Source organism: Apus apus, chromosome 2, assembly GCF_020740795.1.
Source record: "Apus apus isolate bApuApu2 chromosome 2, bApuApu2.pri.cur, whole genome shotgun sequence".
Lineage (NCBI taxonomy): Eukaryota > Metazoa > Chordata > Aves > Apodiformes > Apodidae > Apus > Apus apus.
Window position 1 is genome coordinate 112700344 of NC_067283.1, and position 15658 is coordinate 112716001.

At 38.0% G+C, this 15658-nt stretch overlaps 1 protein-coding gene across 4 annotated transcripts in view; it reads right to left on the reverse strand.

Annotated features, from left to right (window-relative positions):
- Positions 1-15658, reverse strand: part of NOL4 (nucleolar protein 4) — a 201266-nt gene that overhangs the window by 47983 nt on the left and 137625 nt on the right. The gene's annotated exons all lie outside the window — the stretch shown is intronic.

The window sequence follows — 15658 nt, forward strand, 5'->3', positions numbered from 1 at the left end:
CTCCAAACCTTCCTTTTTAATCTATCTGCCATAGACTGTATTCTCACAGTACAAATCCACTAGGGTTCCACTTTTTATTCGCTAATGCTCCTAACATAAGATCTTGCAGCCTCTCTCATCTCCTTTCCTGAATCTCTTCCCTTTCCAGTCCCCAGATCCTTACAGCAGATATAGGGAGAATGAGAAAACACCAAAAGAAAATGGAACAACCAGCCTCTGGATACAAACACCTTCAACAAGTAGCAAGGTCACCATCACTTCTTCTCTTTCTACAGCCTACGGCAGCTTTGAGGCAAGAAATTAGCCAGGATTCAGCCTGGCAGACATGAGATGGCATAGGAAGAAAAGACTCAGGAGCATACTTCGTCCTGGGAAGATGATGGATATCTATATTGCTACTGATTCAGATTACCATTCCTTGCAGGAGGTGCTGTATCCATTGAATAATGAGGCTCCAGAAGAATATGATTTCATCCTGATACAAGATGATGGCTATAACTTATCAAAGCTTTTAGCATATATAAGCGACAGCATTTAACCTGGCCAGTAGCCACCAGAAGGCCAACCCCTGCAGCCTGGTAGCCTGTTATGAAAGAATACAAAGTGTGATTTTCCTAGTTCCTGAAGAGATTGCCAGAAGACCATTTTTAAAGAAGTTACAATTATTTATTGTTACAATTATTGCTATTGTGTCCAAGTGCTATGCAATAGAAGATCTGACCTAGGCAAGACTTGTTCTTTTGTACTCTGTTTCACCTCATACTACAGCTATACAGCATGCAGAGGGCTTCTAGATACTCAAAAGGCCAATTTATGTGTTAGGCCCCATATAAAGTGTAGTAAGCAGAAGCTACTGCCCAGAGGAACCCTTGTCTGAAACCCTTGTTCTGCAAACACTTGATTTCACAAGAGTCATTGCATCAGAATAAATCAAATTAGACTACTCATGTGCATGAAGTTAAACAGATGCAAAACTGATTTCAGTATGTACATATGTTTGGGCTGGATGCCAAGATCATAAATTATGCAGCAGGATTGAGATTTGCTTTTGTAAAGGAAAGAAATTGAGGCCAAAGAGAATTAGTTATATCTCTCAAAAATGCAATAGTAATTTTTCTCTGAAGAAAGCATTGCATAGAGAGCCTTGTCCAATGTCTTCTCCAAAGTATTTGAGAAAAACTTTCCATTTTAAATTAAGTGTGGAGAATAACATATTCTGACAAAGTTGCATGGCAGAAATCCTTATTTATTATCGCAGATTTGAAGACTGTGTACAGTGGAAGGGAAAAAAAAGAGTGGGTTTTTTCCTAGCTGTTGCATCAGGAAACTGAGGTAAGAGGTTACAAAAGCTCAGTTAAGAATAAAATTTCTACTTTTTTCTATTACTACAGAGATTAATATTAAGTCAGAGAAGAAACAACAGACTGTTTTTCTCACTTCTGTTGACTCTTCAGTCGTGCAAAAGCTAGTAAACACATTCTTTTGGAGCTCTATTAAGCAGCTGCAGTGCTAAACAAACACAGATTAGGTCAGCAGAGGACATCTTTACCTTAGTACACATGCCCCAGTTTTAGGCCTTGAAAGACTGCTTCCACCTTTGCCAGGCAGGAACCTGCTCATTCAGATTGACACATATATTTTTATGGTCCTGCAGTGAACTAGGCTGGAGAAATTACCCTGATTAAAATCTTTTGGTTTGGTTTGTTTTGCCAGTCAGTTTAAGACCAGGAGCAGTTCTTGGCTCCAGCTTACCACCTGAAATCACAAACAGTGTGTGAACAAGGAAGGGAGAGAGGTAGCATACAGCAAGGCAAGATTAAAGCAATCATGCAAGCATTAGTAGACACAAGGTGTTCCACAGGTGAAACCTTTGTGCTTACCAAACGTGGGTTGGAAAAGAAAGGGACAGGAATGCAAAATAAGAAATTATTCAAGGAGTACAAATGAGGCCAAAGCTAAAGCCAAGAGTATTGCCTCCCCCAAACATTTATATTATTATAGAGTTGTCTTAAAAATAGAGAGATGTTGATAGATACATTCTGGCCACTTTGTCCTTGCCCTTTTGTGAAGATTCTGAGTTCCCTATTTTAATATCTTCCTTGCAATAATAAGTACTAGACACTTCTGCTTTATAAAAACAGAAGTAAACATTCTTGTCTAACAACCTGCTTCCAGGAGCTTGTAACATGATATATCAACATCCTTCCAATACATTACAAGTCAGCAACAAAAGTCACCTGAAGTAACACAAGTGTCAAATCGCACAATAAAAGACCTCAGAGGACAACTGAAGTGTCATCTGGTTCATCCAGGTGCTGCAGAACAAAGTCAGAAGAACATTCCTGACCACAGTTTGTGGTCAGACTTCCAGTGACAGAGATGCTATGCATCCCTTATACTGTCTTTGGAATTATTAAAATATTTTTAATACCCACGTCTGATTTTCATAGGCAGTACTAAGCCTATTTCTTTTTCACCTGGCTACCACATGTTGCAATGGAGGACAAGTGTACCTGGAGAAGACAGCATTCTATTCTATCTTTACAGCATCTTACAGACATTTGAAGACTGTTATCAACCCTCCCCTCAATCTTCTCTTCCCAATAAATGCATTCATGCTATTAAACTCATGTTTTCCAGATTCATAATCATTCTTACTGGTCTGCTCTGGATGTTCTCCAGTTGGTCTGAAACTTTCTCAAAAAAACAATTCCCAAAACCCCAAAGTGTATTATATTTGAGACCTTTCTATGGAAACTATATTCATTTATTGCTTGACTGATTTCTAATATGCTTACAACAGAAAAGGCTTATCATCTTCTTTGCAAGATAAAAGAATAACCCGTGTATGCAAAAGTCAGCAATGCAGAAACCCCACACTTGCCAGTATAAGTAATGCTGCTATTTTGTGAGAAATAAAGCAGAAGTAATCCAGAACATCAATAAATATAAAGTCTAACGAAGTGCCACAATCCCTGGTAGGCTCAGACCTGGGGTATGGCCATCAGACATGGTTTGGAGGATGATACCATGAGAAGTCACTGCAGGAGGTTCTTCCAGCAACTGATAGCAAGAGACTCTTGGCTGTCTCAGTGAGTGTACAAAGAAGGCTGTTGATTACTGGAACAAAAGTTATTCAGCGGGAGAAAATTAATTATTGAGGCTGGTTATTTTTAATGACCAAAAATTGGAAATATTATGCCTTTGTGATTTTTTTAAATCCAAAAAGAGAACAAATTATCCCAATTTTTCAGAGGAAAAAAAGCCTCTGAAGAAAGCTTAACAGATTTTTAAAATTTTTTTAAAATGAAGCTTCATTTTTCAAATTTACATTACAATTTATGTTTACATTTAGTTGCATCATGAATAATTCTTTCAATTGTCACATTAGATACCACAGCACTCCGGTGAGCTGAAGAGCTTTGGAGATTTAAAGAGTGGCACAAGAGTAGCACAGGTTTCCATACTGCATTGAAAGGAAAGGAGTTATGAAATAATATTTACTGGTAGGCAGAGATGAAAACACTCTACTGGCTATAGATTATTCTCTCCTTTTTTTAATGAGTAAATAAAACCATAATATGAAGCTGACAGAGTTCTGCTTGTCCCCCAGGTTATACCTCCAGCCCTTTCTTTTCTTTCTACATCTCAGACTTTCCCCCTGTACCATGGAATACTCAGAAGTCTAAAATTCCAGCAATCATTCTTGCAAATTAGGAATATTTTTCCATATTTTTCTCATGTGTTATTGTATGTATACATTTTTTTTAGAAACCATTTCTATGATACAGAAAGGGATCTGAATATTCTGATGACACTGGGGACTGTTTTTTTCCAGAACTATCAATTCAATTAGAGCTTGATTTTAATTTTTTATTTCACATCTACATTTTTAATTGATTCTATATATGACAAGGTTCTTAAAAAACTTCTAATACCCTGCTTTTCAGTGAACTGACACATTTTATTTGGCACAGAAACAAAATATAAAAGGTTAAACCTGTAAGGTTAAGGGAAAATTTATGTTCTATATCTTTCTCTTAAAATGATATTTGAAATGAATATTAGATACTTAGCTTTCCACTTTCTTTCCTGTGCAAACTCTGAGTTTTCCATACTGCACAGAATTGCCTACAGAAGGTAGTGGGGTTGTTTTACATTAAATCTATAAAATATGTAATAAAAATAACACATTAGAAAACATTAAATACATTTGGCACATACATGCCCTTTTGATATTAAAAGAGGTGAAACTATGAATTCAAATGTTCCTATCTTTTTCTCCTCAATTCAAACAGTAAATCAGGAGGCATAACTAGAAAGCTAAGGTTCAGCTATTATCCTAGGCAATCCTCTTTCAGCTTTTACAGACAGAAGTCCTGCTCTCTATTATTTTTTATTAATAAGACATTTTTTCCACAATCCCTCTTAAATCCTATGCTTTTCTCTTTTCCAGACTTTACTATTATTTTCCTTTTTACATGGCCCCTTTAAACCTTCATACTTTCATGTGTGTGAAACCTCACTGCCCATCATTTTTTTCTCATTACAGAAAATACTGTGAAGTCTCAGATACAATTCCACCATCTCACCATTTATTTCAAGATCCAATTAACCTCATTTTTATAAACTTGTCACACATTTGCTCATCTTTCTCATATCTTTGCCGTTGACTATGACCAGTTTGCTCCTCTTGTCACACCACAATTGGCCTTTCCAACTCCATGAAATGTCACCCTTGATAATGGGAAGGTGTTGTTGTGTAAAATGCTGCTATTTGGAGAATAAGGATAACAGCACTTTTACTGGAAGAATGAAGAACTGAAATCTAGGGTTTCATAGGTTTGGCTCTGTAAGAGTGTTATTCAACATGTGAAGTGAGAGTAGATTGTATAATACATTTTTTACACAAAACTTGTATTGCATTGAAATATTAAAAGATCTTTTCTGTTTGCTCTGTGTTAACAATATAAGTTCCAGAAAGACAATTGTTTTTGCTTTTGCAGTAGTCATTAAGAGAACAGTGAACATTCCCAAGACTAACTACTCATTCTTTCTCAGTAATTAGCCACTCTATATAATATTATCAGTTTTCTTCTCATATTCCATTCACCAGAAGCAAATTTATTAGCAATAAGTAGAGTAAACTTTAAATTACCCAGACACTTTCCTTCCAGCAGGCTTTAGCTGGATAGACAGAAGTTTAGATAATTGAAAGATAAGAAATAGATCCTCTGAAACACACATCTTCCTGAGGCATATTTTCTCTTTTTAAATAAAATAGTCTGCCTTACCTCCATCCCCAGTGGTATTGACCGACATTATTGAAATACATCCCTTTACCCTAATAGAAATAACCTCAGAAATTAAGTAGAGAGTAAAAATAGAGAGGCAGCTGAGAATTCTCAGTCAAGTAGAAGAATGAGGCATATGTAGAGGTGATAATTTTAAAAGCTTCTTTCTAATTCATCCAGAACCAATCTCTTCTTACCTTATTCAGCACCTTCAGGAAGGGTCCTGCTCCTTTCTCAGCCATTCTGGAGGGGGATAATTCTTGAAGGATCAGTATAAGTGTGACCAAACCTCCCTAGCCCACCAGTGTCAAGAGTACCACAGTAGAACTGATATAACAGAGCAGAAAACTTGTCTACTTCTCACAGATTTTATTTTACAAAGTTGTTTTATTAATGACTTCTAGATCTCCTGTCGCTGATGTAGGAAGACAGGTACTTTCGACTACATATTAAAAAACCCAAATTATATAACCCCCAATAACTGGTCATATTGAAAAGTGTGGCTGCTGTTTTTGGCAAAAAAACCATGGCCTTTGTGAGAACTGAAAAGCCAAACCTAACTGGTGACAGACTCAAATGAAAGGCTAAATTATTTTTGGCATCATACACCGCAATTTTGAAGCTTTGAAAGGATCTGACAGAGTTTCTGTGAATTTGAGAAACAGAGGCTGCCACATCAGAAAAGCTCCATCACAAACTTCTGGATTTCTGCAAACTGTGAGCTGATAGGGGATTTAAACACTTCCTACTATATTCCCAAAATCAAATCAGAAGATCTGATTAAAGAAGTTATACTCTTGTAAGAGTCTTCCTTACTAAAAAAAACCAAACAAACAAACCCTACCTTCTTATCAAAGCTACAGAAAATTCATGAGTGGTCTCCTAAAGCAGCATTAGCAAACTTTGCAGGTACTAGCAAAGCTCTGTGAAGCCAAGAATCCTGGAACGCCCCATGTATTTCTTGTGGTTTGTCAAAATACATCAATCACAAAATTCTATTTGTAAACTACCATTTCTAATTTTTGGTGAAATTTTCACCTTTTGTCAAGATCCTTTATAGTTTCCACCCAGATTCCACAGTCTTCTGTTTACCAGACTTTTTTCTGGTTTATTTTCTTTTTTAAATGTAATAGCAACAGTTTATATGGGAATTAGGGAGCATTTTTCTTATGAAATACACTTCAGTGACTACTGAGTTTCACATTTAAGGCTGGTAGTGACCATTTTTGACAATCAGATCTTGGGTCAGTTGATAGACAACTGGCTGATAAAAGCTACAAACTATTTTGCAAAAACACTGGACTATAAATTTATTCTTGTTATATTTAAATTGAGAGTGAAACCTGTAATACAGGCTACATATTTAGGAAGTAACTAAGATGGAGAAGACCTATAAAAACATGAATATCAGGTTGACAATGCAAGCCTCGAGACTCCCACTCCTGTCTTTGCAGCCTGTCCTCAACTAAGCAACAAAAGAGTAAGACATAACTGAGCACATCAGCAGGGGTATAACAAGTAGTTGAGTTTCATAGCAACTCTCCAAAAGGGAACAGCAGAACTCCTGACAAAACCCAATCTATATTTCAAAGACTGCACTTACTGGCCAACAGTGCTACCCTTATTGTTAAAAATTATCCCAAACTGCTGTTAGCTTTCAAAACAAAAGTAGGAAGTGCTGAATAAGTGTAGTCATGGCCTCTGAAGTCTGACTTCAGTATGAAGTTACTGTCAGCAAAAACAGGAACTGAGATACAGGAGCTTGCTGTTTTATTTCTAGGATTTTAATTTCTTAGGGATATCTGTATGAAGGAAAAGAATGTTACTTTAAATAGAAAAGAACAACTTGTCTTCTCAAAATGGTGTCTACCTAAGTAGAAGAATCCCCTTCCTTAGCTTAGCAGTGAGAAGTACAAACTACATGCAATTCACTGATTTAGTCATAGGTCCCTTGTCAAATAGCTGCAATGAACTAGAAAATTGCCACAATCTCTGTTCTCTGTTCTTTTTTTCCCTCCTTTGCTATTCCTTCTGTTAATGCACCTTGATTCCGTTTAAACCATTTTTTCTAAGTGGCTTCCTCCTGAAATCTTTCATTCTTTTCTTTCACTTTGAACTCATTATGCTTTAGTTCTTATTATTGCTTCATTCTCTTCTTGCATTGTTCTCTTGACTCTCATCTTATTTCCTTCGCATCTTCCTCCCTAAATATCTCTCTGCTCCTTCTTGCCATAAATTAAAGCTGTGACAGCAAAAGGGTTCAATAACCTGTTTTCTTCTTCAGTTACAACCGTGAAACATAAGGCTATTTTCTCAAGTCCCAAAGCATGAATCTGTACTGGGAAATCACATGCTTATTTGTGAGCAACACCCCTGGAGTCTACAACTGCCAGCTACAGGTGAAGCCCTTACTAAGATAACTATAACCCCATAGAACTTTGAGACTTTGTACCTACCCCTTTACCCCACTAACCTTTTCTTCCTCTCACTCTTTGCTGTGAGTTTGCTACTCCTCCAGGTATATGGAAGCTTTTTCTATCTGCACATCAATTTTCCCAAGGAGTAAACATGTTTGCATGTGAAAGAGTTCAAGTTACATTGAGAAGTCAGGAGGTAAGAAAGGTTTTTTGACACTTTCACCTTACTCCCCTGTCTTTGTGTATCTCAGAAAAGCTGGAGATGGAAGATAGGCAAGAGGCTTCCAGGTTGTACAAAGTCTCAAAAGAAACGTCCAGAGAGTAACAGCAGAGACAGATGTAGAGACAGTAATACAGCACTGAAGGGTTTGTGTGTTGCAAGAGCAGCAGCAGAAAAAGAAAGGAGCATTTGTTTTCACAAGGTAAAAAGAAAGAAAGCAACAAAGTTGAGGGATGCCTCTGTCCCATTCTTGCCAGGATCTTGGCAAGAGTGTGCTATTCGAGGTCCAGGAACTCAGCAACTTTCTATAAAGTCTGCCTAAGGCTACACAGCAGCTGGACTTATTAAACAACTGGTTATATGCCGAGCTGTCGACCCGTCTTCTCTAATAAGGAAGGAGGAGCAGCATTTTTTACCCTAACTCATACGAGTAAGAAGCACACAGAGCATTGAAAAAAGGCAGGAAATAATGAAAAACTGAAAATGATTGTGATGAGAGAGGAAAACGGTTTAACAATGACCCTTTTTGGTGTGTTCTTTCTGAATTTATTACAAGCTCTTCCCTGTGCTGATTTCCTCTTCCTATGTCATTCCTACCCAGTAGCATTTCAGAGGTTTTCCCACCTTTTTCCTTTCCAATCTGAGCATGGCAGAAGTGCCAGTGTTTAGGAAGGAGATTAAAAATCAATTGGTGGAAGCAGTGAAGGAGGGAACTCCAGTTTATCTGTCCCCATTGTTTGAGACAAATTTAACCTCTCCCTCCTTCACTTTGTGTTGCTTGGTCACTACAGTCATATGTCAGATTAGGTGAGAGGGCACAATCCTGTCACTCCTCTTCTGATCATGAGAGTCTGACTGATAATTTACATCTTCAGAAGTACAGATTAGAAGAAATAAGACAGTAATGGTAGCATATTGAGATACAGACTCATGCAAAAAACCAAAGCAAATCAATGACATGCATGTAACCCAAGATAGTCTGTTCAGTACCAAACAGCCACTTACAACTGGTCCTGATAATAAGATGACATTATTACACATTTATTTCTTTTGGGGAAAGCAAGGAATGCAACAGAGGCACCACACAAATTTATTGCGTATGCAAGAGAGGAGCATATTGCTTACAGAGAAATATAGGGCACAATTACAGAATGGATGACTAGCTTGTTTTTGCTTTTCCTTTCTACCTTTTACCTCCATCTGCTTATAGCAGCAACATTTTTTTCTTTGCTGAGCGTTACAAAACATCTCTGGAGGTAAATCAGCTGGATTGTGTTAGCAACTAGCCCTGGGAGGCAGAGACTAATTGCCTTAATTACTGCTCAGGGACCAGGTGGGGAGGTTTAGAACTTGAAACCAATCAAGAGGGGACAAATGAAGACAGGGCTCATGAATTAGGGGGGGTTGTTCCTGGTTTGCAATAGTCTGAGTGACAGGGGAGCAGCTGAGATGCCTGTAGCCGAAGATGACAGAGTAGATTACTGATTATTTCACTACTTATCTACCACAAATTAATCTTTAGACTGATTTGTGAGAAGTGTTTGTTGTTTGACCCTCCTTGTTTAGGGAAGGAGGAATAAAGCATTTATCAAATGAGTAAGCCAGATTTATTGCTTGAGGTTAGCACATGACAGCAACCATAAGAATATTGCAGGAGAATTCCCCGTAAAGGCAATTTCTAGCCACTAGTCCTTCAGACCAACTCATCCTTAGTATTGATACAAAAAGAACACTGAGAAACAATATGAGAAGCTTTCAGTCCTAAAGCCATGCTATCTGTGCTACTGCTAAAGGTACATTCTGATGTTTTGGGAGTGGAGGATACAGGACAATACTATATAAAGCATTTAAAATTACTCCTAAAAGGAAATTCCCAATTACTATTCAGGGAGCCAGTTCTAGCAAATACCAAAGTTGTGTTGAAGAGCAAATGCTCTTCCTGAGAAAAATCAAAGAGATCACAGTAGCCTCCAAAATCTCTACCAATATCATTAAGTATCTCTGTTGGATCATAGCTTTCACGGTACCACCCTGAAGAAACCAGAAACTCCCATGGTGATCTACTTTAAGTTTGTCTGCTCAAGATGATACAGCACTTTCTAACTTGTACAACATTAGTATATATTTGATACAAAACTGAGCTAGATCTTTTGGGTGGCCTGGTTGTATATGAGCCCTGGAATCTTACATGCAGCCTGTAAAACTCTCAGACTTGTGAGAACAGAATCATCCTGCTCCCTCCAGGATAGCACAGCATAGCTTAAGCTCCCAGAACAGCTGCTGTTTGGACAGAAAATTCCACTTCTGAAGTTGACTCTGTACTCCAGTACTCTCTGATTTCTTGCAGTTGCATAATCTTTGTTTACTGCAAAATGTTTCTGTCACATTGGTACTTAGAGCTCAGTTAGAGGCAACCATACATCCATCAAGCACCACTGAAGTTTTCAAGATTGTCTAATAGACTTGGTCTATAAAAACTCAAACTCATTTGCGACAAACAATATTTTTAACTTCTATTAGGAGAGATATTTTCAGTTGTAAATTCTAGGGACAACTTTGTTACATGCATTCACTTTAGCTTACTAAATCAGTGCACAAGGCTCAGCTCTAATCACCATCTAGCAATGCAGAATTCCCCTAGCAGTATAGAAAATCCTATTTGGCAAAACTTCACTTCCTCCAAAAACACATTCAATCTACGTTGTTGTAGAGGAAGAGTTCTGGGAGGAAACCAGACAGAAGTATATCAGAAAAATTGAATAAATCAGAGCACGAAGTGCGTTGTCTCATAGAGATACCACAACTCAATGCCTGACTATAAGGCAGTGAACACCTATAAATACTGTTCTTTATCTTGCTCCAAACCAAATTATTTTTCCTTACACCCTTCCTTCCAATTCAGGGAAAAGGGATTTGATCCTATACTAAATTTACTGCATGAAGAGAATTAGCTGAAAAAGTTCACATCCAGGTCTGAACTGGCCCAAAGTTCTAAAAGTTTGTGTCTGTTTCTATTTGTTTTATTATGTTATATGACTACTGCTTTATCCTTAGCTTTCATAGACTGAAAGAATACAGGAAAACAAATTTTTTTTTTTCTTTTTTTTAAATAAGCCATCCATGTGTCTAGTTTAAGAAAGAGGCCCCTCTCTCATGTAGCAACTGCCTACACTGTGTGCTCACCCATTCTCCCTTTTCACAGAGCTCTACCTGAGTTCAAGACATGCAGTGTTGTGATCTACAGGCCAAGAGATCTTCTTGGAGTACAAACGGGTAACTTAACCCTCATCTGTTGTATTTACTAAACCCAAACACAAGATGCAACAACGTGAGGAACAGAAGTGTTTTCTGTGAACATCCCCTGCCCTTGTCACTGGAAGTGGCATTAACTCTGCTCTGCTGTACAGCCAGGCCCAGACCAGGAAACCAGTAAGTAGGAAGTAATTTTAAAAACTGGAAGGCAAGGATAACTTTAGTACAGATCCCCTTACCTAGTGAGTAATCAGATTTAATGAACCTAAGTAGAATGATCTCTTTTGCACACACACTGTCTGTGCAGTCTTTCCCTCAGTGTGCCAGACCTGCTGCACACACCCAGCACCATCAGCTGGCACTGGCATCTCTGCAGCTCTCTGAACACTTTCCTGCATGAAACCTGCTTTCTGCCTAGTGAGTTTTTATGAGGGATCAGCTCAGAGCTGATTGCATAGAGCAGAAGGTCACAGGGGTTAAAAAAGCACTCATATACCTGAAGCTGGTTTAGCTGCCAGGATTTGCAGTTTGGTCTACATACCAAGAAAACATCAAGAGTTTTTATCCCAAGATCTTTATGTGTTCTTTACAATCAATTAAGTCAACAGTATGTGTGCTAAGGGTTAGGGTACAGTCTACGCTCTGTAGATTTAAAGATAGCTGCACAATACAGAAAACAAACTCATCTGCTCTTCTTGTTTTACTGATTTATGCACGGAGGAGTTTTTGAGATCCCTTGATGTGCATTTAGAAAGCATCTCAGCTGGGTATCTAAACACTGGACATTAGGAGCCACAAGTCTCAAAACACAAGATTTTGCAATGAAACTGTGACTCAGCTCAGCAGAAGGATTTTGTAGGGCATCTGAAAAGGCTACGGTGTATTTATTTTGTAGCTAAGGAATTACAGGCTGATTTTCTAAAATCAAAATGAAAACTTTATGAATCAGAAAATAGTCCCAAGATAGAAGTTTCCTGAAATACATACGTACCAGTGCAATTTTAAAAGGTATATATACAATCCAGATTTGCAATGCCAGGATTTATAAACCAGTAAAGTTTACTTGACTGCAAGGCTATATTTGTAGTGTTACTTTGCATATTTTTCTTCCCATACCAACAAGCTAAACTCCCTGTTATTCTTCTACTCAACAAAGTTAACACAACAGGATTTCCTTTTCTAGACTCCGGGCCTATGACTCCTACAGAAGGGCTCTATTTGAACACAAGTATCTGTTTACATGTGGTATAGGACATAAATAGCTTTGTTTTCCACTATTAAAAAAGTAACACCATGCAGGCAACAAAATTATATAGATATTGGTTTTCTATGGTAAATATGACCTTTTCAGTTTAGCCAAGAAATTTTGCAACTCTGGTACTACTGCTTTTAAATGAATGTGATTATATAGGTTCAATCTACTGTTTTTTCTGTGTAGGAAGCACTTTCAACAATGCCATAGACAACAAACTAAATACAGGGATGTGACTCCATCTGGCAGTCTTAGCTCATCTCTGTAAGTCCTGCAAAGGAGTAGCTTTAATATCTGCTCAGTCTCCTATACCAAAATAGCCAATATATTATACTTAAACCCGTTTATCTTCAAAAAAGTAGAACTGAAGAAGCCTGACATCCTGTTGACTTACGTCCTAGATCCCAAGTCCTCACCGGCATGTCTTCTCCGTTTCACTCCACATCTCTCCCACTTCTTACAGGGCAAGAGTTCACAGCTTGTTGAGGGCTGGGAGAGTGAGTACTCATTGCCCAAGGAGCTTCTGCCTCTCAAAATGAAAGGCACTCATGAAGGCAGGAACCTGGGTCTTTCTACACAAGTCAAATGAAGATTTTAACAGAACTTGTAGAAACAGCATTGTCAAGATTCCTACCCTATCAAATTAAATTGAAATACATTGTTTAAAAGTTTAAGTAGGGACAGACAAACTGAAAGAGCATAAAACACTTGGGAAACAAAAATACAAGGATCAGCACTACAACATCTTCTCACATTGCTGGAATAAAGTACACCATACAGATAGCAAACAGGTATTTTTTCTGGATAAAAGACTCTTGTAACCACGATTTCAAAACAATATTTCTTACCTGGGACATGAGTAAAACAGGAACAGTGTGGCATAAAATGTCTAAATAACACTTTTCATCTAAATCTAAAGTTATACGTTGAAAATATCTAAAACATATGTGCAAAATCTTCCTCTAGGTAGAATGAATTTCAAAGTAATATGTGGGAGGTATCTGTACAGAGATTCATCCAGTACTTACGGGACACTTTCATTGCACTTTGAGCATGTACTGTTATTTTTCTGGATATATGCACAAGTATCAATATGTTTTGTGGCATTATTATGTAGTTCACAATACAGAATAAAGCTGGGAGATAATATTTTTTAATTTATTTAAAATAATTTAACATCACAGCTTGACTGAAGGCAAGAAATATAGTTACACAAAATCTGTTGAATGCATGAAATAACTTTCATGAAAAAGATTTGATAAGATGATGCTCTTAAAAAGATTCAATTTTCCAAGTAGCTAATTTTATTTAATAAACCTCTAAGAGGTTAACTAATGTATGAAGCAATATGTCTGTGCACATTCACATTCTTTTTAACATGCTGCCCTTCAAGGCCCTGCTCTTAAGACACTATGTGTGACAAATGGACGATCAAGTAGTTTTTAATTGCTTATAAATGATGCATAATATGCTTAATCAAAGTTCCACATAAACCTTGGGTTTCTTTAAAACCACAAAAAAAATCAAGTGTATAAGCTAAAAGCAAAATTTTCTACCATTTACCATTCAGCCTTCCAAAAGGCAGGGAAAAAGACACAATCTACTCTCCTTAAGGATTATCAGTGTGTGAAAACTAGACAAGAGCATACCACCTTTTTTTGCCAGACCACTCCCTTTTTAATACCTCAAAATTCTCTCTTTGCAGAAGAAATCCCTATAAGCTGACCCTCAGAAAAACTCCTTAAGCTATTTTTTCTTCAACCTTCCTCTTCATGGTGCTTTAACAGAAGTCAAATTACAAATAATACCACTGGAGTCTGGCAGGCCTACTATCAACTTGAAAAAAAGATGGAGCAAAATCATTTGGTTGCGAGACTTCAAAGACCCTGGAGACGCTTCTGTTCTGATCCCTCACTAGTCTTTGCCAGAGGCTTCACATGGAAAACTAACCACAAGGAGTTACTTTGCCAAAATGTTTTCTAGAATGTTCATGCTAATATCTCAAATGAGCAAAGAATCCATACTTCTCATCTTGTTTAAATTAAGAAGCAAACATAGTGTAATTGTATTCACACCATGACTAGTGCTGAAGCATTGGAAAAGGGAACACTACATTTCTTGGTTTTGCTTTGTAGATGACACTCACTATTTCCAAGGTCAATATTTCAGTAGCTGTCGTATAAAAAGCATTGAAACAAACTTAAAGCCTATTTATCTTCTCTTTTTTATCTTTCTTGCAAGCATTCTTTGTGTGCAAATAAATCAGCTCCCAACCTGACACTTTGTGAATAATGTTCCTAAAATGTATTTTCTGTATTTTTAAATGATTTTTTGATTCTAAACAAACCAGCACAATCCTAATGACCACAGGCAAATCCACGGTTTGGCCCATTTCTGAAAATCTACAGCTGACAGGAGCATCAAGGGACCAAGCTTAAGGCTTTGCTGTATTATATTTTGCAAAGCTCATGTTCCCCAGGCTTTGAATTACTGGAGCCATGGAAACACTCATTATGCCGTAACTTTGTGCAGCCAAGGTGACTTACCTTGGTTAGTGCTTCACCTGCTCTGATCACTGAAAACTGCACTGCCCTCAATTAACTAATTCAAGGTAAGTACATGTTGCTTTTCTGGAAGGATGAAAGGCCTTAGGATAGGATTAGTGAGGCCCGTTAATTTTTGAAATTCAATGCAGTCCTTTTGCTTTTCCGTATCTTGGATTCTCCTTTTCCACCAAAGACAGAAGTAAACATCTCTATTGTGAAAGATAGCTGGTCGTAGCCTGACCACAGCCCATGGAAATTTGCCCTTGCAGAGTTAACACAAGTTCCCCCATGTGAGATAGGAATGGGCTCTGAAGGCAACATTTCATTTTTTACCACTGCCACTTAAAGCCCCCTTATATTTTGCATCATTAATTCACACCCTTATCAGGACCTTGAGTGAACCATTGGGCCTTATTTTTTCTGGCCACCTCTCCTGGAATCTCCACTTCTGTATCCCAGGAGCCCCACTTGAAGCTGAGCTATCATGCGGGCAAGCGAGAGCCAGAGCAGTCCCAGGCTGCTCCTGGCTTGCTGCCTGTCCTTCCTGCACTGAGCTGGTCCTGCTTATCCCCTGGTGACTGGGCTGTCAATGGGACCTGCTACTGCCAGCAGCAGTGGGGTGCTGTGGGGCTATGTCTGCATCAGAGAGGGAGCTGTCATGGACACCACTTAGCTCC